General features: G+C 41.5%; 1 pseudogene; it reads left to right on the top strand.

Moving 5' to 3' along the window:
- The first annotated feature begins 2827 nt into the window (after nt 1–2827).
- LOC140925936 (uncharacterized) lies at nt 2828–20397 on the top strand (annotated as a pseudogene).
- Nucleotides 20398–20704: the final 307 nt, after the last annotated feature.

Here is a 20704-nt window from a genome sequence, read left to right as displayed (position 1 = left end):
CGGTTATGGAGTTATAAACAATGAGTTCATCATCTATATAGCCTACCCGCCCCCCTGCATTTCGCTTTTCAGAGACCCATCAGTTACTGTATGACCCTCTCGGATCGGATTTTATGTCCGTGATGTAATACTGGTGGTGAGGTCAGTCCACAAGCAGAGTCGTGAAAAACACCAACACTTGAGCCTTTACGTTCAAAACATTCCTGGCTATCGGAAAAAAGAGAAGGAGCTTTTAAAAATACTAAAACAAAATGTCATTTCAATTTTCACTTTGTCACCGTTCGAAAATTGTTGTGAATCAGACCGAATGAAAGTTCACTCAAAGAGGGGGAGGGGGGAGGGGGGTTGGTAGTTCTTAACAGTTCCAGTTAGCTAGAAAATTAAAAGTTACGAAAAAATACTGGGCGAACTGCAGAATACATGAAAGAATAAGAAAGAAAACAGAAAACAACTTCCTGCTCAAATTCGGGTGAAACGTTTAATAACGTCAAGAAGACTGAACTTGATTGAGGTTGTTCATTTCAGTTCCGTTCCAGCGTGCAGTTCCTTGTCCTCCTAAAAATAGCTTCATCTCCCACCGATCATTCCATGTCATATTTTTCGGACTTATTATTCAGTAATGACGGTACGATCAGGTAATTTGACATGTACTAGTTTCATATCTAACGCTGGAAAGATCTGCCAAACAGTGTACGTTACCAAAGGTAGGTTCCTGTTTACACATGTAATTATCGAATACCATATAATTTGCATAAAGCTGCAGTGCACGGTTTGTTTTTCTAGCCTTCTGATAAAAATTAACAACGTTTGCGTTATCTTTGCCTAAGAAAATATGTAATTTGTAGCTGTATACAGCGAAATACTACAGAGAAAATTGTAACTGTGCAGTACACGAGCGGCTCCCTATTGGTCTGACAAATCGAAGAGCGAACTTGAGCTAGTACCGAGTGTAACAAAATTTATAATTTTCATTTTAGCGCACATTTCAAGCTCTTCGCAAGATCAGAATCAAAAGATCATCCTTTTAGCGGAGCTCTCGCGCGCGCGAAGCGCGCGGGCAGCGGAGAACCAAGAAAATTTCGTAAACTATCCACCCGAGAAAATTTGGTTATGACGTAGCGTACGTCCGCCCACCCGTACACACACTTCATGTAAGCCGATGTCAAATGTCACAATAGATCTTCGACAACTTGACTAGTTGACTAGCCTCTTAGTTATGTAAGCCATCCGTATGAGTACGATTAGATTGACAGCTGTCAAAATCAGACATCCGCTGACAATTATCACATGACCATCTCGCGGGCTCAGATAAAAGACCAGTCGTTTTGCGCCTACATATAAGCTGATATAATATGTCACACTTACCAATTCAATATGAAAACGAAACTACACCGGGCAAGGCTGTCAGTTGGCTGACAGTCGTTTAAAGTTTTATTGGCAAGCCAAATTAAGGTCAATTGACAGCTGTAAAAATGGGATGTGCAGACCACTGTCAGAAAACTAATAACGTGGGCTCCGGTTCGCTCAGGTACACGATCTGGCATTTTCCACTACATGCCGGATGGATATGTCTTACTCACACTCGTAGTCTGTTAATTCAAATGTTCGCCATTCCAATGAAGGTTAATTGACAGCTGTCAAACTAGAGTATACGCTGACCATCATCACCTGAGTGTATCGCGGGCTCATTTTTGTATCCATTGAGGTCACGTAGTTTTTAAAGTCTTGCGCTGATATTTTATTTGATCACGGGCTCAATTCGAAGCCCCATAGCTTAGAAAATCACGTGACCGTACACCGACCACCCTCACCACAGGCATACCAATGTGTAATCTCACACTTTCTAGCTAGTTTGGGAGCCTGCAACCTGATATTGTACTTCCATGTTTTGATTAAACATGGCGAACGCAACTGGAAATATTTGCTCTGGACCAAAACGCCCTCGACCTTCAGATTCGTCGGATCCAGAGCCAAATCCAGTGTATAGCTCTCCCAGCAGCCTAGACTCCACTATCGAAACTGTCCTTAGAAAGGCAGTTCGCATGCGAGTTGATGCCGATAAAGCCCACTCCAGTCTCATTGGCAGGATTAAACTACTGGAGGAACACGCAGCTCAAGGCACTTCTCCATCTGGCCTCAGGATAAAAAAAGTCCAAGCAAAAGGTCAAAACGTGGAAGCACTTCAAGCCAAATTTGACGGCATTATCCGCGAGGCAGAAGTACAATTGCTGGAGGCTACAATTGATCATCTCCGCTCCGAGGTTAAGGATCATCAGGAGGCAATCCGTGCTACTACTGCCAATATAGATGGCACTATTGCGCGCTGGAAGGAACAGCTTCTGAAGAACGATATCTCGAACGCAAAAGCGACCAGTCTCGTAGAGGCCGCCGTAGCATTTGTGGAGAAGTTATCCAAAGATACCGCGGTCTCGCAGGCTTCCAAAGCCCTCCAAGCGGAGATAACCCGAACGGCAAAAAACAGAAGTCAGGCAATGATGGACGATAGCGAGGTTTTCGTTGCCTCGGAAGAGTCTATTAGAGATATTATCCGAAACGAGCTCCGCGGTCTTACTTCAGGCACTACAAGCCCTAACGAGGAAAACCGGCAGCGGAAAGTTTCCATATCCGAAAGAAGGAATAATGGCAAGTCGAAAGGCAAGTCACGTCGAAGTAGATCCACAAGTCGCGGTCAAGCCCAGCAACGCCAAAGGTCAACCTCTGCCAAACGGTCTAACCGACCTCAAAAGTGGTCAAAAAACTCCCGAGGAAAAGGTTCAGGCCACGTAAAATAGACAGGCGCTCGGCGCACGAAAAATGGTTATTCAAGATGGCTAAACGACCCCTATACGACTTGCTTCCACGGAATTCGGAAATTCATAATTTTACCTCTCTCAAGCTTACTGAGCGGCAAGCTAGAGTTCTGGGCATGGGTCTAAAGTTTAGACCCTCGCTTCTACCCCCTAGCGAAGCTCAGTTTGACTTACAAATCCAAGACTTCTGTCGAAGAGTTCGCCTTCAGGACAAATTCGCCAACTGCCCGCCAGACAAGGACTTCAATCCCAGATTGTACGTTCCAACAGGCTGGAATCCGCCTCGGGAAAATCCCGATCTTGAAGACAAACTCTTCGCGTTACGCAAAGAGCTGCTTAAAAACATTGTGGCTGGCAAACCGCATTGGAAGAACAACCTCACAAAGCACGAGCGAGAGGAACTTAGCGAGCTGAAATCCAACCCTAATATTAAAATTTTGCCTACCGACAAAAATCTCGGGCCGGCTCTTGTTTCCACGGATTGGGTTCAAGCTGAGACACTAAGACATTTGCATGACGAGTTGTCATATCATAAAGTCACGCAACAGGACTGGTATGCTAATCGTCTTAATGTAATTAATTCTCGCGAAAAGCTTATGACAATTTACAGTAGATTTATTTCCTCTAGCGTAGCTCGATTTTTGCGTAGCTTTGATCATTTTGTTAGTCCGGCTAAGTTTTATGTTATCCCTAAGATACACAAAAACCCTGTGGTGGGGAGACCTATTGCCGCTTCCCATTCGTTTATTACTAGGCCTATTAGTACTTTTGTTGACGAGCTTATTAAGCCTAAAGTACACATGCCTACGGTACTTAGGGACTCAGGTGAGCTGATTCAACTGCTGGAAAATACGGTCTTGCCCGATGGAGATTGTTTCCTTGTCACTGCGGATGTCGTATCGCTTTATCCGAACGTTGACACTAAGAAGGCGCTTATAGCCCTTGACCTGCTCCTTCGTGAAGCAGGGGCTCCGGAGACCCCACTTTTGATTCAGCTCGCCCGGCTTGTTTTTGAAAACAATTATTTATCTTCGGAATTTTGTCCGGATATTTTTCATCAAAAGTTTGGGATTGCTATGGGCACTCCTTTTTCTGTCACAGTGGCAAACGCGTTTATGTATCATCACGAAAAGGATATTGTAGATCATTATTCCCAATATCTTATCCTATACAAGCGTTTCATTGATGACATTTTTGCTATTTGGTGCGGGCCTAAGGACACCCTGCTAGAATTTTTGGGCGCTCTCAACAGCAAAGATCAACGTATTCAGCTTACTCATTGTATTAGCGAGCTTAGCATTTCTTTTCTTGATCTATTTCTCTATAGAGATGGGTCTTCAAGCGTGCTGCAGTTTTCCACTTTTCAGAAGCCCCTTAACAAATACCTATATATACCCTTCGAGTCGTTTCATCCTTCTAGCAATAAGAAAGCCTTTATTAAAGGGGAATTAATGAGGTATGCTAGAAATAGTTCTTCCTTTAAATCTTTTTCGGAGACTAGGGATAGATTCTGGAAGCGGCTACGGTTGAGAGGGTATCCGTTTGCATTTTTGCTACCACTATTTCGCGAAATACGATACAGCGACAGAAAGAAGTGGCTTTTGCAGAAAGCTAAGAATAGGTCTCAGCGGGCTACTGTATTCAAGACTACTTTTAATTGCAGTCACGCACGTATTAGGAATGTAATCAACAGGATTATGCCAGAAATAGACTGTACCGTATGTTACAAAGCTACTGTAACATTAGCTAATCTTTGTAAGTAAGTTTTTTGGGGCCACGGTTTTAGCTAAAACCGTGGCCCCAAAGTATTCTTACGCCTTGCGTAAAAAATTTCACAGCTGCGCCTGTTCCTTTTCGTAAATCCGGCCAAACCTTCAATGTTTGCGACCATCATTATTTTTAGTCATATTATGGCTTAAATACAGGCGTTTAGTGTTTGATTGTAAAACTCCCTGAAGAAGTCTACGTTAGTTAGACGAAACGCGTAGGAGAATAAACAAGTTTTACAGCAAGAGTTCGCAGAGTGCTGCTCACTAGTTTAGTTTTAAAAATTTTTAAAAATTTTAAAAATTTTAAAAATTGTCAAAATAGTGTTTCTGCTGACCAGTATCGCCTGACCGTATCGCGGGCTCAGTATCGACCCGCTGAGTTCGAGTGTTTTTTGAAGGTATCCGCTGACAAGTTGATACTTTTTAAATGATCGCAAGCTCAAGTTGAATTTTTTTTAAAATCATATGAAATAAGTCGTGTTCATGAGCAGCACCTTTAAAATGTTGATTTCGAACTGACCTCGGACGCGAAAATTTAACCGGCTTTTACATTTACATGCAGCGAAGGCAGTCGCTTTGACTTTTCTCACTGCCACGCGTTGATCACGCTCTACGTCCAATTCTTATGTTCTGATTGGTCAAAATTTGACAGGTGCGTTCATGAGGGAAATTTATGCAGCGTCTGGAAACTTGCTTACTGATAGCTGAAGCTGACAGAGTTTTTTTTCATCTTGTGATGTTTTAAACTGTCTTTTTCTACTTAATGTACAAAATGAAATACAGCTGCTATCAAGATTGTTCTGTAACTCATGGCTGGTTTGTTTACTGCGCATTTTGTTGACAAATGCACCGCTTGTCAAAGTCATTGGAAATACGATTTCGGATGGCATCGTTTTCAAAAATGAGCTTACTCACTTGCCCTTGCTTGAGGCGTAATAGGGTTGAAAAGTCTCAAGCGATTCTGGAACACTTGATGGCCTTCAGAAGCAGCATCTTGACTGGTAAGCCTGAGCAATTATTGTCTTTGATGTGTTGTTTTTTTTTTTTTGGTTCCCTGAAGTCGAGCGTATGGTTTATGCGGCTAAGTTTATACAGATTTAAAAAGTCTTTAGACATTTTTTGCCCGCAAATTCAAAGAAAAGATTCCGAAGATTATTTAGTTATGATTTTGGCTGTAAACAGAAAGCTCTTAGCGATTTTCTTGCCTCGAGTTCATCTTGAAAAAGAGCAAACACCGGGAGCCGTCTTAAAACATAAATAAGCTTATACTTACCTCACTCATGATTTTCAGAGACACTTTACTCTCAATACTTCTCTTCCTGAATGAAAATTATTGTCTCTGTACATGTTTCACCGAATTATATTTATTTTATTGATTATTAGTAGTCCCTCTCGCAATTTTTATCGCTGCACCGGTTGTTTCCAGTCGAACATAAACATCGCATGCAGAAATGCTCAAAACGCCGCGCGTAAATATCACTCGCTTTTAAAGATTACACATAACAAAACCATACACAGTTTAATAAATAAAGGGAAATAAAGCCTAAACTTAACAATTTCTCTACCATGTTGAAGCGTAAATGGTAACTCTATTAGTCCCACTACGAACTTGGTGCCTGTCAAAAGTGAGAACCCGTCCGGCTGGCCGAAAAGTGATTTGGGAATTTTTTTATCGTTTTCACTAAAAGCCCGTAATTATTACACTGCATATCACATAGGACCAGATTTTTCTAACTGAAAAGTCCCGGCATTATCTGAGAATTCTCTTCATGAAAACGTTTTATAATTCAATGCTATAATTTGTTGTGCAAAGGAAGCGCGTGCTTTGATCGTCGTGGATATTGGATGAGTGCAAATTCTCTTGCAAAATTGTGAAAAACTGCAGAATTATAGGTTTAAATAGGGCAAAACAGAACAAATTCTGCCCGAGGTCTGTATGATAAAAAAGGGACTCAGAGTACTGCTTACTAGAGACGTGATGAGAAAAAGTATGTTTAAAAGGCTGGTTTACACGCCACCAGATTGATTCGTCGCCAAGATTTACTAGAAAACTAAACTTGTCGAACACAAAAAATCCGGCCTGATTTTTTATTTTGGCCTCGCTTTTAGACAGAGGAATGCAACGTGTAAATTGGCTGCCACCAAGGACTATCGTGGCGCGTGTGTTTCTTAAAACTATATTTCGGGGTTGTCCAATTATCCATAGTCTTTCTAAGGGACCAGTCATAATTTAAGTCGGAGGAAGGGGGGGGGGGGGGGGGTGGAGGAGAAACTGGGGGTCTTCAATTTTTTTTGGATGGAATATGGGGGGCCTTTAAGTGCCAAAAGATGACCTTGGGGGGGTCTTCTTGTTTCTTTTAAGTAGCATCCCTACTGAGCAGCATGATGCTTGAGTATTAAAGGACCTGATTTAGATTCAGTTTTACACAAAGTCCTATATTGTGTAATACTAAAACAATTTAATCAGCATTTTGACAAAAAGATTTAATGCTCGAATAGTAGGTGCATCAACACAACATCCATTATTGTGTAACACTGAAACAATTTCATCGGTATTTTAACAAATGATTACATGCATAAAGTCATGTTATGCAATCTCACTATCCGAATCATTATTTGTAGATGAGGTTGATGTGGACTCACTGTCTGTGTCACTGTAAAGTTTTTTGCTATTAGAGCATGTACTGTTGATATAAAAAGCAGTAAGCTTTGGCTGATTATCTTCTTTCTTCCTTGAAGCGGTCCAGTCTGCCTCTAACCTTTCGATGGCTTGTCTTATCTCAATTATAACACAATCACTGATATATCCTTGCTTTATACGCTGTTTGAGAGACTCTAGGTGAAATCTCTTTCTCAGTTTAGTGTGAAGTGCTTCTCTGTTGTTAGTTAGCACATTTGAAAGCGACGGTGAGTAAGAACGGTAAAGTAAAGAAAATGTTATTTGTTATTACCATTTGGGTATTATGCAAGAAAGGGGGGCCCTCAAATCTTTTAACATGATTGAAGGGGGGTACCTAAAAAACATGCATGCTATCAGGAGGGGTCTGGAAATAATTTGGGATAAAAAACAATTTCTCCTCCAACCCCCCCTCCAACTTAAATTATGACTGGTCCCTAACGAAGCAATTTTGGAGAGACTGGTGAATGCAACAGCTAATGGAAATACAATACACGAATAGGTCTATTTGTTTTCCGAGCCTAATCTACTGTGATCGAACATGATTGTTATTTTTGGGTGTACAAATAATGCTATTTAATAACTCGATGTAAAATTTGTTTCACTCTTGGACTGTCAAATTATTTTTCTCTAAAATCACTTAGCCAAAATTTAAATAAGTTTATTGTTTGATTTAAAATTAATTTATTAACGGAAGCTTCGCTTTTAGCCCTGGCTAAATCTATATATAACATTACAAGGGAGGGTTTTTTAAGCGATAGATAGGCTTTAAGAGGCACGATCAATTTTTAAAGAATTTTCTTTTCAAATATTCACCGAATCTTGTTTTGAAGTTTTAGCGGCGAAGTGGCTGAGCCACTTCACATTCATGCAATTATATTTCTGCTCCGTTGCATTTGCCCAATTATTTTATTCAACAATCTAACTTAGCTATAAACAAACTATGTTTACTCAAAATGGCTTAGTCTAAATCGATGTGGCATGGGTGATATTGACCTTCCAATTTCTACCAAATTTGTGTACCTTTTAAGTACCGAAAAAGTGCTGTGAGAAGTTATAGCCGTTCGTAGCTCAGGCTTAACCATTTTCAGATAAGAGTAGGTAAATGAAAGGAGGAAGGATAGTTCTTTGCAACTGTATGAGTCACGATTAAGTTATTTTAATGATAAGGCTAGAATTGATTACTGTAAATCTCCTTCAGTTCACCAACATGGCGGCCCCTAGAGGCCTCGTCAAAACTGTCATTCCTGTATCTTTGAAACCAAAGAGAATTCGAACCTTAGAATATGCATTCAGTATTTACGACACCATTCTAAGACTACATGCCGAAAATCAGCCAAATCGATGAGGTACCGTGTCAGGCCAAAGTTCGAATTTTACAGAAAATCACTCTTAAACGCTTCTGGAACTGGTTCGGTAAGAGTAAGTGCCCAGGGGCTCGTCTCGATCTTACAGTAAACTTCCACCACGAACATTTTATCGACCCAACTAACTGCCCCTGGGTCTCCGAGGATGCATATTGACACATGCAGAGTTTAAAAATAGAATACGCTCCAACGAAAAACCTGAAAACTTAGACAGCACGTGATCAAAACATGCTCGTACGGCGCCAAAAACGTTGTCAATTTCACGACAACAAGGGAACTTACGAACCACGACGAAGTTCACGACGACGACGTCTGTTGACTGGGATAGGACTGGAACGAGAACGTCAGTTTCGGCGGGAAAAAGGAAACTTAAGATGCAGTCGATCGGTAGGTCGACGACGACGACACTGAATGTAAACAAACATGTAGAAGTAGTACAACTGTGATGTTCGTTCGCAACAAAGTTTTTTCGCAAAGGCGTCTTTTAAGACGATGCAAGATCTTATTTTATAAGCCGTACGTCTATTTTCATTGACGATGAAGAATTTTTAGTGTTGTCTGACCTTTTCGACTGGAAAAATCTCTGCTTTCCGTACGAAGGTTATTCAATTTTCAACCTGAATGACATGACCGAGTCCGAGTGTCTGTCAGAGTTTATATTTGGAAAAAGAGACATTTCGATGTAATAGCTGTTTTCCATATAAAGTTCATTTCCTCTATATTAAAGATATATGATTTGCCTGACCTAAATACGTACAACTAAATTTGTCACTTACGAGTTCGCTCGCTCGGCCTGCACAGCTCAGTGTTGTCTGCGAAGTAAACACAATTCATCAGTCAAATTTTCGATCAACATCGCTTGTTAGGAGAAAAAAGAAAAAATACCTGGATTTGCGAGGTGAAAAAATACAGAGCCCTTGAAAAATCCCTTAAAAACAGGGAATTATACCTGCCGAAGCTTGAGGATTGCAGGACGATGTGATTCTACTGTGTTTGGCGTCGTCGACGACACCACCACGACGAAATTTGTCAACCGCGCTTGCGCACTGCACGGTATCTCACTTCCGGTCGTCGTAGACAAAGTCGTCGTCGTGGTTCTTAAGTTCCCTACAGACTAACCGACAACGTTTCATTGGCCAAATCTGACAGGATGAAATGTGAAACGACGCGCAGAACATTTGTCGCGCTTCAAGGATGGTAGTAACCCATCAATTGATCCGAAATTTTTCAAAGCAGCAGTAAGAAGCAGTTTGAATAAAATTTGGCGACGGTGTTTCGAGGAACCTATCGTTGAAGTATGTTATCGAGGGTTAAACTTACAAATGCACACACTGTTGGCGGTAGGCCCACACTAAAATAACACTGAGTGTTTCCATAATGGGCTGGTCCGCGAACTCAAAGAAAAACAAAGGAAATTGTCAAGACATTCAAAGACCATAGACCTCATAGACGCAATGACAAATCGGAATGTCAGGAGTGTACGTGTAAAATCGATAAGAGTTTGAACACAAGAATGTGTATCAAGTTTGAGAGGCGCACGATTTGTGTAGCCGGTAATTAGTGTGACAAAAGTGATTTTGATTTTCACAATGCGGAACAAAAGGAGTTGCCTGTGATAAAAATCTCTTCCGATGAAGGAAGAGAAGATTGTCAACAATACTGAAACCAAAAGGGACTCAAGCTTCTTTGGGAACTACTGTGATAGCGGTAACAATTCTTTTTCTTTCAATTTTGTTTAGCAGAGTGACTGTTAATGTACTTGTTTTTGTATTGGGCGTTGTGTTTTTCGTATAATTGTCACGCAGTACATGTACGTTGCTCGGCGTTGGGATTATGCATTATCAGCAAGTTTTGTGTTACAATATAAGAGTGTTTGATGTCAGTGAGGTGACGACAAGAATAGGTAATGAGTCAATTGTATAGAAAGAAAATTGTTTTGTGGAGGAAATAAAAGAAGTTGAATTGAGATCTCGTCGTAAGAAATTTATTTATAACAGAACTAACAGTTCGAGGTCGTGCACCTAGCAGACTACCGATGAAGAAATTAAATTCTTTGAAAGTGAGACTTTTAGTATGGAAGGGAATTCTGAAAAATACACCACTGTCCAAAATTTATTGTTACGTTAAAAATAGAAATGGTTTATACTTAAACCGGTAAAGAAGTAAGATGCACACACACGCAGTAAGAGTGTGAGGTACGTTTTTTACTAACGGCAAGTCCAAAATTAGTTCTAAAACAAGGGAAGGTTTATCTGTCGTCTTAACATAAAAGAAGAGGCTATTTAGGTGGGGTGAGGTATCAAAATACGGTTTTAAGTAAGTATTTGTCCCTCTGTACTTGCAACTATCCATTTTACAGTGCTTACAAGAGTTTGATTTACCGGGTCAATTTTGGCCAATTTAAGCTTTCTACTGATATCGCGAAGAATCCAGGAGCTTCATTTTATGTAGATGCTACAAAAACGATTCATGCTCCATACTGTCAAGGAAACGTTGTAGTATTTGGGGAAAATGCGAGACAACAGTGGGTTTGAGTTTGTGCGCTTTAATTTACAGTAAGATACGAAGGATTACTTCAGTCAATTACTTCAGTCGGTAGCCGACTATATTCTAGTCTGTCATTGCTTGCAAGACAATCTATGTTAATGTTAACAGAATTGCCTTAAATACTTACAGTGTTTGAGCGATTTTTCTAGCTTGAATACAGTGAAAGTTATACTTGTAATATGCATGGTGATGTCAGAATTGAGGGGTATCACTACTGTATGCCACTTGAAACACTCTTGGCTCTGAACTACAACTTATTCATTTTAACTCTGGGAATTATTGGTGTTGATTCTCATGGTAGAGATATGTATCTTAACAGTCATAGTCAAGGTACATGTGTATTGTTGGAAGTACCATCCATGCATAAATTAATACAAAATTTTCAGACTTTATATACATGTAGAAATGAGTATATAAATGTGCTTAAAGGTGTACGTATTGCCAACATTGAAGATGATCTTGTTCAAGGAGAGTTGAATACTGTAGCATGTCAAATGTTAATAGTTTATACCAATGTTGTTGTAAACAGTGTTGTGCTATAGCAGTTTATGCAATGTGATACTCTGTTATTAATCCATGTGGATACTGGACTTAAGGAACTTTATGTGCCCTTGCTAGTAATGGGAATACACTGTACAATGTGATGGGTGTGAAAAGACATATTATGCCAGTTTGATCTTCCACATTTTTGACCAAAGAGAATATTCGTGTCAAAATTTTTTCAGTGTACAGTCTTCATTTGGTAGAAAACAGTATGTTTGTAAAACATGTCACTAAATACAGGCATTTTCTATCAACACCTCAGTGCCACTATTAACACAGTTTGACTCTATTACCAACATCCATTAAAAACAACCCGATGTAGAAACCCAGCAACTTCCTCACAAACTAGACCCACCATCTTAGCAATCAACTTCCAATATAACTCCATGCCTACTACTTCACATGTCTCAACTAGCCCCACAAATATGCAGTACCACTACACTACCCACATATCCCTCATACACATAACAAACTTCACATATGCTTGGTACAACCACGCCCAAATATACGCTCCCACAGCGTCTTGTTTTTGCCTGTTTCACTGAGTTGAACTCCTCCACCAAATGTTTACAAATGCGTCAGAAGTGCGTGTCTGAAATGGTTTTCTCCATGCTTAATTAAAAAGCCTCTTTGGGTAATTTGGAGCTACTCTAAAAACTATTTTAAAATCTGTTCCCGGAACTGTCTTAGGGCGAAACTTTGGTAGTCTCCAAAGTTTAGGGTGGCTTTTTAGTCTCATCAGATAGACCCCGATCAAGGTCCGGTCGAAAGTTCATGATCAAGGGCATGGAGTAGCCGTCCTTTCATTACAAAATGCTAGGGGCCGTTTTGTTTTTGTAGCGAAATTTCCAAAAGACCCTTTTTTGACAATCATCGCAATATCTCGGCAATAAAATGTGAGAAACATAACCCCCAAAAATCGTAGGTATGTTTAATACTAGAAAAACACCGAATATCTTAGACAAGTGGAATGGTTATCCAGAATTTTTCAGCCTTTCTTGAGCTTTAGAAATTTCTGTAGACAATATTTGCTCCCTCGGCGTTTTTTCTGAAAAATAATTACTATTTTTTCAGAAAAAAAGCCGAAAATTGCATATTGAATAATCAAATAACAAAACTTACTGTCCTTTCAACACTAGCTGAACAACTGTGTAGTGTGGTATTTTTCAATTTTTATCCCCCGGCTGCGCGTGCGTGAGCACCCTAACAGACCCTAACAAACATGAGGTAGGAAGAGATTACTGACCATGTGTCGAGCGATCGCTCACGGTCGGTGTTTTTAAAACAACAGAATGTTTTTTAAAAAAGTCGCTCGCAAGAGGTGATCGTTAGGTTCTATACTATTTGGGAAAAGTTGATGTTTTGGATAGGCGTTTGCGTGTGACGGCGATCACGTACTGTATGGGACTGACCAAGTTGGCCGGGATTGCTTGCTCGCGGAACGTTGATTAAACGCAAAAAAGTCCATTTAGTGCCTTACATGACAACCCAGCCAGTCAGGTTAGCTGGCATTAATGGTACCAGTATGCGCATTTTAAATACCGGGAAACAAGGTTATCTCCGCAAAACAAGCCAGCCCGATTCATGTAATAAGCTACCAAGTTCGCCCGTCGATAAAGTGTACGCAATTCAAAAAGCTGACATAACGCCGAAGTTTCATGCAGTCAGTTATAGTTACATGGATCGTGTAACACTGACATAAGCAGATGATCAAGCATGAACTCTGATGCGATTCAATTAATTCGGCAACGTGACAAACAAGGTTGATGTTGTTGATGTTGATGTTGATGTTGAGGTTTCACTCATTTTGTAGTTTACGCCATTGTTTGAGGTCAACAGCTAAATACTTGCAGTAGTCCTCTCATTTTCTCGAGGAGTAGAGTAAGCAAAAATCATACAAAATCGTTTAGCTAAAGTTTTACTATACGGGATAAGTAATTTGGTAAACTGACTTAAAGTGAAGTCAAGTCATCTTAAAGCAATATTAAAGTGCGCCAGAAGTGATTCTAAACGGTGACTACTTGCACTACAACACGGCTCGTTCCGCGCAAAGCTTTCATCACTGAATATGTGACAGCTCTCGTACCACAAAAAAAGTGAAGCTGCACTTTCAGGCAACTTCATTTTTCAGAAATTGAAAGCACGTATACGAGCGTATAACAACTGTCAGATAAAATTTGCTTGCCCAGATAGGACCTAAGTTTGATCTCAAATATGTGGCTTTGTTTTTCATCTTCAAGCTGGTCCTGTAAACAAGTCTACGTGAGCGTGACTTTCACTAAAATTGGACTATATCGTCGGAGAGTTGCTCAGCTTGTATTGTACAAAGGGAAGTAAAGAAAATCTCACTCATAACTGTACGTTTTCCAAAACACCTTCACAAGTCTTTTTACGCTTTCAAAATGACGGCGTAGATAAGTCCTTTGCAAAGGTTTCTGAAATCTAGTATTACGATTGTATCGTGGGTATTTTTAAATTGCGAATTGTTACGTTCATTTTGGAACTTTAAAGCAAAAAAGGATGAAAAATGGGATCATCACATAATCCACATACCTCGGTACGACCAAGGTGAATTTGATTTAGTTGAAAAATCCTAAATCTTCCCCTAGATCTCGAGCCTTGCCAATCCTTTCTTCTTAGATGCATTTTTGGCCGTATATGTTGTATGCTGTGTTCTTGCCCTCAGTCAAATTCTAAAGACAAGCAAACGTTCCCCAGGGTTCTTATTCTTTTAAGCTCTTCAAATTCCACGACCTTCCAAGACTTTTTCCATGAGATTTTCCATTGTTCCATGACCTTAGGTTAAGTTATCACTTTTGAAAATTTTCCAAACTAATCTCGTTTTTGGTGATTTTTTTACCTAACTCAGTTCAACAGACACAAACTCCGGTGTCCACTAAAACGAGTTTCGATGGCGATGTTTAATTACTTGTCTCTATCTTACCCTGTGGCCGCTTTTTCACCTGTTACGATTAGTACACGAACCCACACCCGACTATAGCTCGAAGAAAAACCCTAATTCACACTATAACCCGAACCTTAATCTTAAGTACGCGAACCGCGCGCGATTCTTGATCACGTGATACACTCCACGCGCAATCGCGCGTCTGTGACTCGGGTCCAGACCCTCTCGGTCCAACCGCTGACTGCAGGCTCAATTGACCGCTGACCGCTGTACTGCCGACTCGCCAAAACAGTCACAACAGGTCCATACCCTGCTGTTACACATTTATTTGGAGTTATAATGTTGTCATTTGTGGAATGATATAAATACCATTTTCAAAGTCTGTGTCAACAGCAAATTTCAATTGGATGTGTGGTGGGTAAGAAGGGGTTGTTGGCCTTTCTTTGGCTGGAAAAATAAAATCACTATCCATAATTGGATGAAACAGTCTATGTACTGATGGTATCCGGTAGATAATATTGTGCACCTTTTGAATGTTTCTGGCACCAGCATTGATGTAGATCTTGAGCGCTTTTTACCACACTGTTACACACTTTTCAAATAGTCTATCGTTAAGCTATCGGATCACATGTTTCAAAACTTACTACCAATTGGATTCATGTAAGAATTCGTAGGTTGATACTCGGATGTTAAGAATGTTTCGTTCGCGTTTTTTTTTACTTTGTAAACTAGTCAGGCGCACCCTGAGGTCGTCGGGGCCTGGGAGCTAGGATAATGGATATTGTGGATGTCGTTTTCAAGAAGTGATGTATCAGCAGAAAAAAGCACATGGCGAGAGTTGGTGATCTTTACCGAGAGAGAGTTAGAAGCATTAAAACAGTTCTGTTCTTTATCGTGAGCATGAGTTTATTGTCTGGAGAAACAGTTCCGACAAAGTGGCGACCCTGCCAGGACACAATCATGACGACACCAGCGGCAACCGTGGAAAATCAGGAGAAAGCAATCCAAAACAAACTGAAAGTACTGCAGCTGACGAACCAAAACACACACAAGATTGCTGGAAGCAATTTTCTGAAACTAATCAAAGACCGCAAGCTGATGGAGAGCAAAGTTGAGGAATGCCACGAAGTAAAGTGATTGTGCAAGAACCTTAAATTGGACGAGGTAACGAAGAAGATGACATTAAAGATTGGAGGTCGGGTATTGAAGCAGACTTTAGCAAGAACGAGAAAGTGTTCGGAGAATTAGAAGAGCTGGAACAAACGTTAAGGGAAAGAGAAGCAAGAGAAACTCAGGAAAAGGAGGAGAAAGCGAGACTTGAGATCAAGAAGAAATTGGAAGCGAAAACCGTCGAGAAGGAGAGTGATGCAGGTAAACCAAAAGTTAAACTACCCAGACTTGTGATAACGAAATTCCAGGGGACGCATCTAGATTGGCAGAGGTTTTGGGGGCTGTTTGAAGCGGAAATAGACAAATCCGACATTGGTCAAGTTGCCAAATTCTCATACTTGAAAGAACTACTTGTACCAAAAGTTAGAGCTGTCACCGATGGGTTGCCCTTTAACAGTGGGGGATACACACGAGCGAAGAACATTCTCATGACCAAATATGGAAAGCCAAGTGAAGTATCTAATGCTCACATCCAGTGCATAATGGGATTACCAGTTATCACAGGGACAAACCCAACAATAATTAATGAGTTCTATGAGAAACTGGTTACCAATATCCAAACATTAGAGTCCATGGGTAAGGAGAAAGATATTAGAGGGTATGTTAGACTTACCCTAGATAAACTACCAGGCATAAGAGCTGATCTAGTGAGGCTGGTTAATAACCGGCAGGAGTGGAAGTTCCCGCAATTAGTAGAAGGCTTAAGGAAGTGGTGTGAAAGGAACCCAGTTCCCCTGGATGGCAACCATGGGAGACGTGACAAGGGTAGAGACCCATTGCTTCAAGCTAAACAAGAGGGTGAAAAGCGTAGGGGTTGTGTTTACTGTAAGTCTGAGGAACATAAATCAGTTGACTGTGACAAGATTGAAGTGGTAGCCGACAGGAGGAGGTACTTGTCAGACAATAAGTTGTGTTTTAACTGTACTGGCGCTAGGCATAGAGCAGCAGAATGTAGATGCACTACTACTAATTTCCAGAGGTGTAATGGGAAGCATCATAGTTCCATTTGTGATAAGCTTTCAAACCAGCTGATGCTAGCAACAAGTGGAGGTCAAGTGGTGTACCTGGTATTTGTAGTAGATGTGGATGGAATTAGGTGTAGAGCTTTATTGGACGCGGGAGCTGGAAGCTCCTATGCATCAGCGGCACTCATTAGCAAACTGAACAGAAAACCAGATCGAAGAGAGTATAAGACAATCGAAATGATGATGATGAGTACTAGTCAGAAGATAGAAATGTACAAAGTCCAAGTCTCTAATATTAAAGGAGTTTTCAGCCTACCCACTACCCTGAGCAAAGTGGACAAGGGAACTTTGCTAACTATCCCGAACCCGAGATATGTGGATACAATTGCCAAGTACCAGCACCTCAAGGGCGTGGAGATTGATGATACCGACATCAAGCCCGAGCTACCTATACACGTGATCCTGGGGGCTAGCGAATATGCCAAGATTAAGACAAATTCAGCACCAAGGGTGGGAGAGCCAGGAGAACCAATAGCACAATTCACATCGTTTGGCTGGACCATAATGTCCCCTGGAGCTGAGACAAACCTCAGCAGTGTGTACCTGACTAGGAGGTCTTCATCAGACTACGAACAGTTGTGCAGCCTTGATGTACTGGGACTAGAGGACAGACCAGCCGGCGATCAATAGGTGGTGTATAGCGAATTCCAAGAGCAACTGGTACGCCACTCTGAGGGGTGGTACGAGACTGGTCTACTGTGGAAAGCTGGACACCCACCCCTACCTAACAATCAGAAAGGCAGTGTCGTACGACTATCAAACCTTGTGAAGAAATTGCAGAAGGTACCCGGCCATCTGGATGAGTATGACAAAATAATCCAAGACCAACTGAAAGAAGGTATTGTGGAGAGAGTGAGCAATGAGACTCAAGGGGAAAGAGAATGTTATCTGCCGCACAAAGCAGTCATAAGAGAAACAGCACAGAGTACCAAAATGCGTATCGTCTTTGATGCATCAGCTAAGACAAACCAAAGAGGCCCTTCATTGAACGATTGCTTAGAGACTGGGCCACCTCTACAAAATTTGCTTTGGAGTGTGCTGGTTCGGAACCGTCTTAAACCAGTTGCCTTGTGTGGAGACATTAAGCAGGCCTTATTGCAAGTGAGGATTCGAGAAGCAGATCGTGACGCACTTCGATTTCACTGGATAAGGGATAAAGACTCATCACAAGTTGAGACTTTGAGGTTCACGCGGGCTTTATTTGGACTTGTGCAGTCGCCGTTTCTTCTTGCGGGTACCTTGAAACAACATTTAGAAACTTTAAGAACTGAATACCCAAAGCATGTTGAGAAAATCACGAGGAGTCTTTATGTCCATGACATCATCACTGGGGAAGATACAGTTGATCAAGTGCATGAGTTGAAAGGAACTGCAATAGGGGTTTTTAAACCGGCAGGTTTCGAATTGCAAAAGTGGAACTCTAATGTACCAGAGCTGGAAGCAGATAATCAGTTGACAGAAGATAGCCAGACATATGCTAAGGAACAGTTGGGGGTGAAAACCAATGAAGCAAAACTACTAGGGCTCCCTTGGAATAAGGTGGAGGACACTCTGGCTGTGACTTTTTCTGTTGATTCACATGAAGCCACAAAGAGAGATGTGCTAAGGAGTTTAGCTTCAATATATGACCCTCTTGGGGTAGCAAGTCCTGTAACCTTGGTAGGGAAAATGTTTTTCAGAGAAGCATGTGACCGACACCTCACCTGAAAGCGCAATGGGAGAAATTTAAGGGAAACTGGCCTAGTGAGCTTAAATTCCCACGCAGTCTAACTATAGCTCAGGAACCGGTCCAAGCTCTAGACCTGCATGCATTGTGTGATTCAAGTGAAAAAGGGACAGCAGCAGCAGTGTACGCAGTCGTGGATCAAGAATCTGGTATTCACCAGGGTCTGTTAGCAGCAAAGGCACGGTTAGCAAAGAAAGGGCTTACCATGCCAAGGTTGGAGCTCATTTCTGCTCACATGGCAGCCAATCTAGTAGACAATGTAAGAAGTGCTTTGGAAGGATACGTAGTGAGGTCTGTGTATGGATGGACAGACAGTACAGTAGTCTTGCATTAGATCGCGGGTCAAGGGAGCTACAAACAATTTGTGTCCAATAGAGTTGCACAAATTAATGCCAAGGACTACGTAAATTGGAGGTATGTGGGAACAAAGCAAAATCCAGCTGACGTGGGGAGCAGAGGCACCCTGTCTAAAGAGCGTCTTGAAATCTGGCTGAAGGGACCAAACTGGCTGACTGAACCAGAAATGTGGCCAGCGGTGGTGCAAACTAAGCCAAGTAGAGAGACAGAAGCAGAGGCCAAGCTAGTAAAGGAAGTTTTTGCAGGGGCCACAGAGATGGAGGACGCCCTACACCAGGTTTTAGAGAAACATGGATTCTGGAAGACGATACGTATCACGTCATGAGTAGCAAGATTTATCGAAAACTGTAAGAAAGGCAAGAAGCACCGGTTGTCTGGTCCATTGACCACATGTGAGACTGTCAAGCAAGTGAAATTCTGGGTAGGAAGAGCTCAAAACAGCAAGTTAAACACAGACACGTTCCATGAAGATCAGATCAAATTTAATTTGCAGAAGAATGAAGAGGGTCTGTACGTGTGTAAAGGAAGAATCCAGGGAAGCTACCCCATCTACTTACCGCCAGATACCTTGTTAACAGAGAGAATTGTCCATGATAAAAATGTGCTAAGTCTTCATGGGGGAGCGGGACTTACGATGAGTTTTGTTCGTCAACAATATTGGGTGCCACGCCTAAGACAGCTCACGAAGAGAGTTATCAGAGGATGCTATGGGTGCAAGAAATTCCAAGTAACCGCCTTCTCAAAACTAGCAGTTGGAAATTTGCCTACAGACAGAACGGAAGGATCAACCCCTTTCGAAGTAGTTGGCCTGGACTTTGCAGGACCGATAGAGTACAAACTAAAGACAAAGAAAGAAGGAAAAGCATATATTTTGTTATTTGCTTGCAGCTTAACTAGAGCTGTCCACCTGGAGTTGCTGCCGAACCAAACAGCTGAGCAGTTCATCAAGCATCTGAAACGGTTCATCGCGAGGAGAGGCCGTCCCAGGAAGATTTATTCCGATAACGGGCGAACTTTTGTTGCGCCAGCGAAATGGTTGAAAGGGGTGGTAAAACATGAACAGCTTCAGAACTACCTCGCTCATCAGGAAATAAGGTGGCAATTTAATCTAAGCAGAGCCCCCTGGTGGGGAGGACAATTTGAGAGGCTTGTGGACGTCGTAAAACGGGCATTGTACAAGAGCATTGGTCGAGCTAGCCTTACATGGAATGAGCTTGAGGAATTGTTGCTGGATGTAGAAGTGGCACTAAATGATCGCCCTCTGTCATATGTGGAAGACGACCTGCAGCTACCAGTTGTGACTCTATGTGCTATGATGTTTGGTCAACCAAGACTTGTCCCAGAAGAAAGCACAGAAGAAGGAGATGCTGACTTGAGGAAGAGAGTGAAGTATCTACGCCGGTGTAAAGAGGTTTTACGGAATTGGTGGAGTGGGGAGTATCTGAAGTCTCTTAGGGAAAGACACAACATGAAGCACAAAACCAAACAGACCCATCCCTAAATCCCAGAGCAAGGGAGTTTCGCCCCGTTAAGAGGGCTGCAGCTGTAGCAGCGGAGAACATTCGCCGCATTGCGGAAGAAGAAGCAGTCGAGCACTGAACTTAAGTTTATTTGATCCCAATTACTTGTATCAAATAGGGGAGAGTGTGAGAATTCGTAGGTTGATACTCGGATGTTAAGAATGTTTCGTTCGCGTTTTTTTTTACTTTGTAAACTAGTCAGGCGCACCCTGAGGTCGTCGGGGCCTGGGAGCTAGGATTATGGATATTATAGGATGTCGTTTTCAAGAAGTGTTGTATCAGCAGAAA

Source organism: Porites lutea, chromosome 2, assembly GCF_958299795.1.
Source record: "Porites lutea chromosome 2, jaPorLute2.1, whole genome shotgun sequence".
Classification (NCBI taxonomy): domain Eukaryota; kingdom Metazoa; phylum Cnidaria; class Anthozoa; order Scleractinia; family Poritidae; genus Porites; species Porites lutea.
This window is presented reverse-complemented; position numbering and strand designations above follow the sequence as displayed.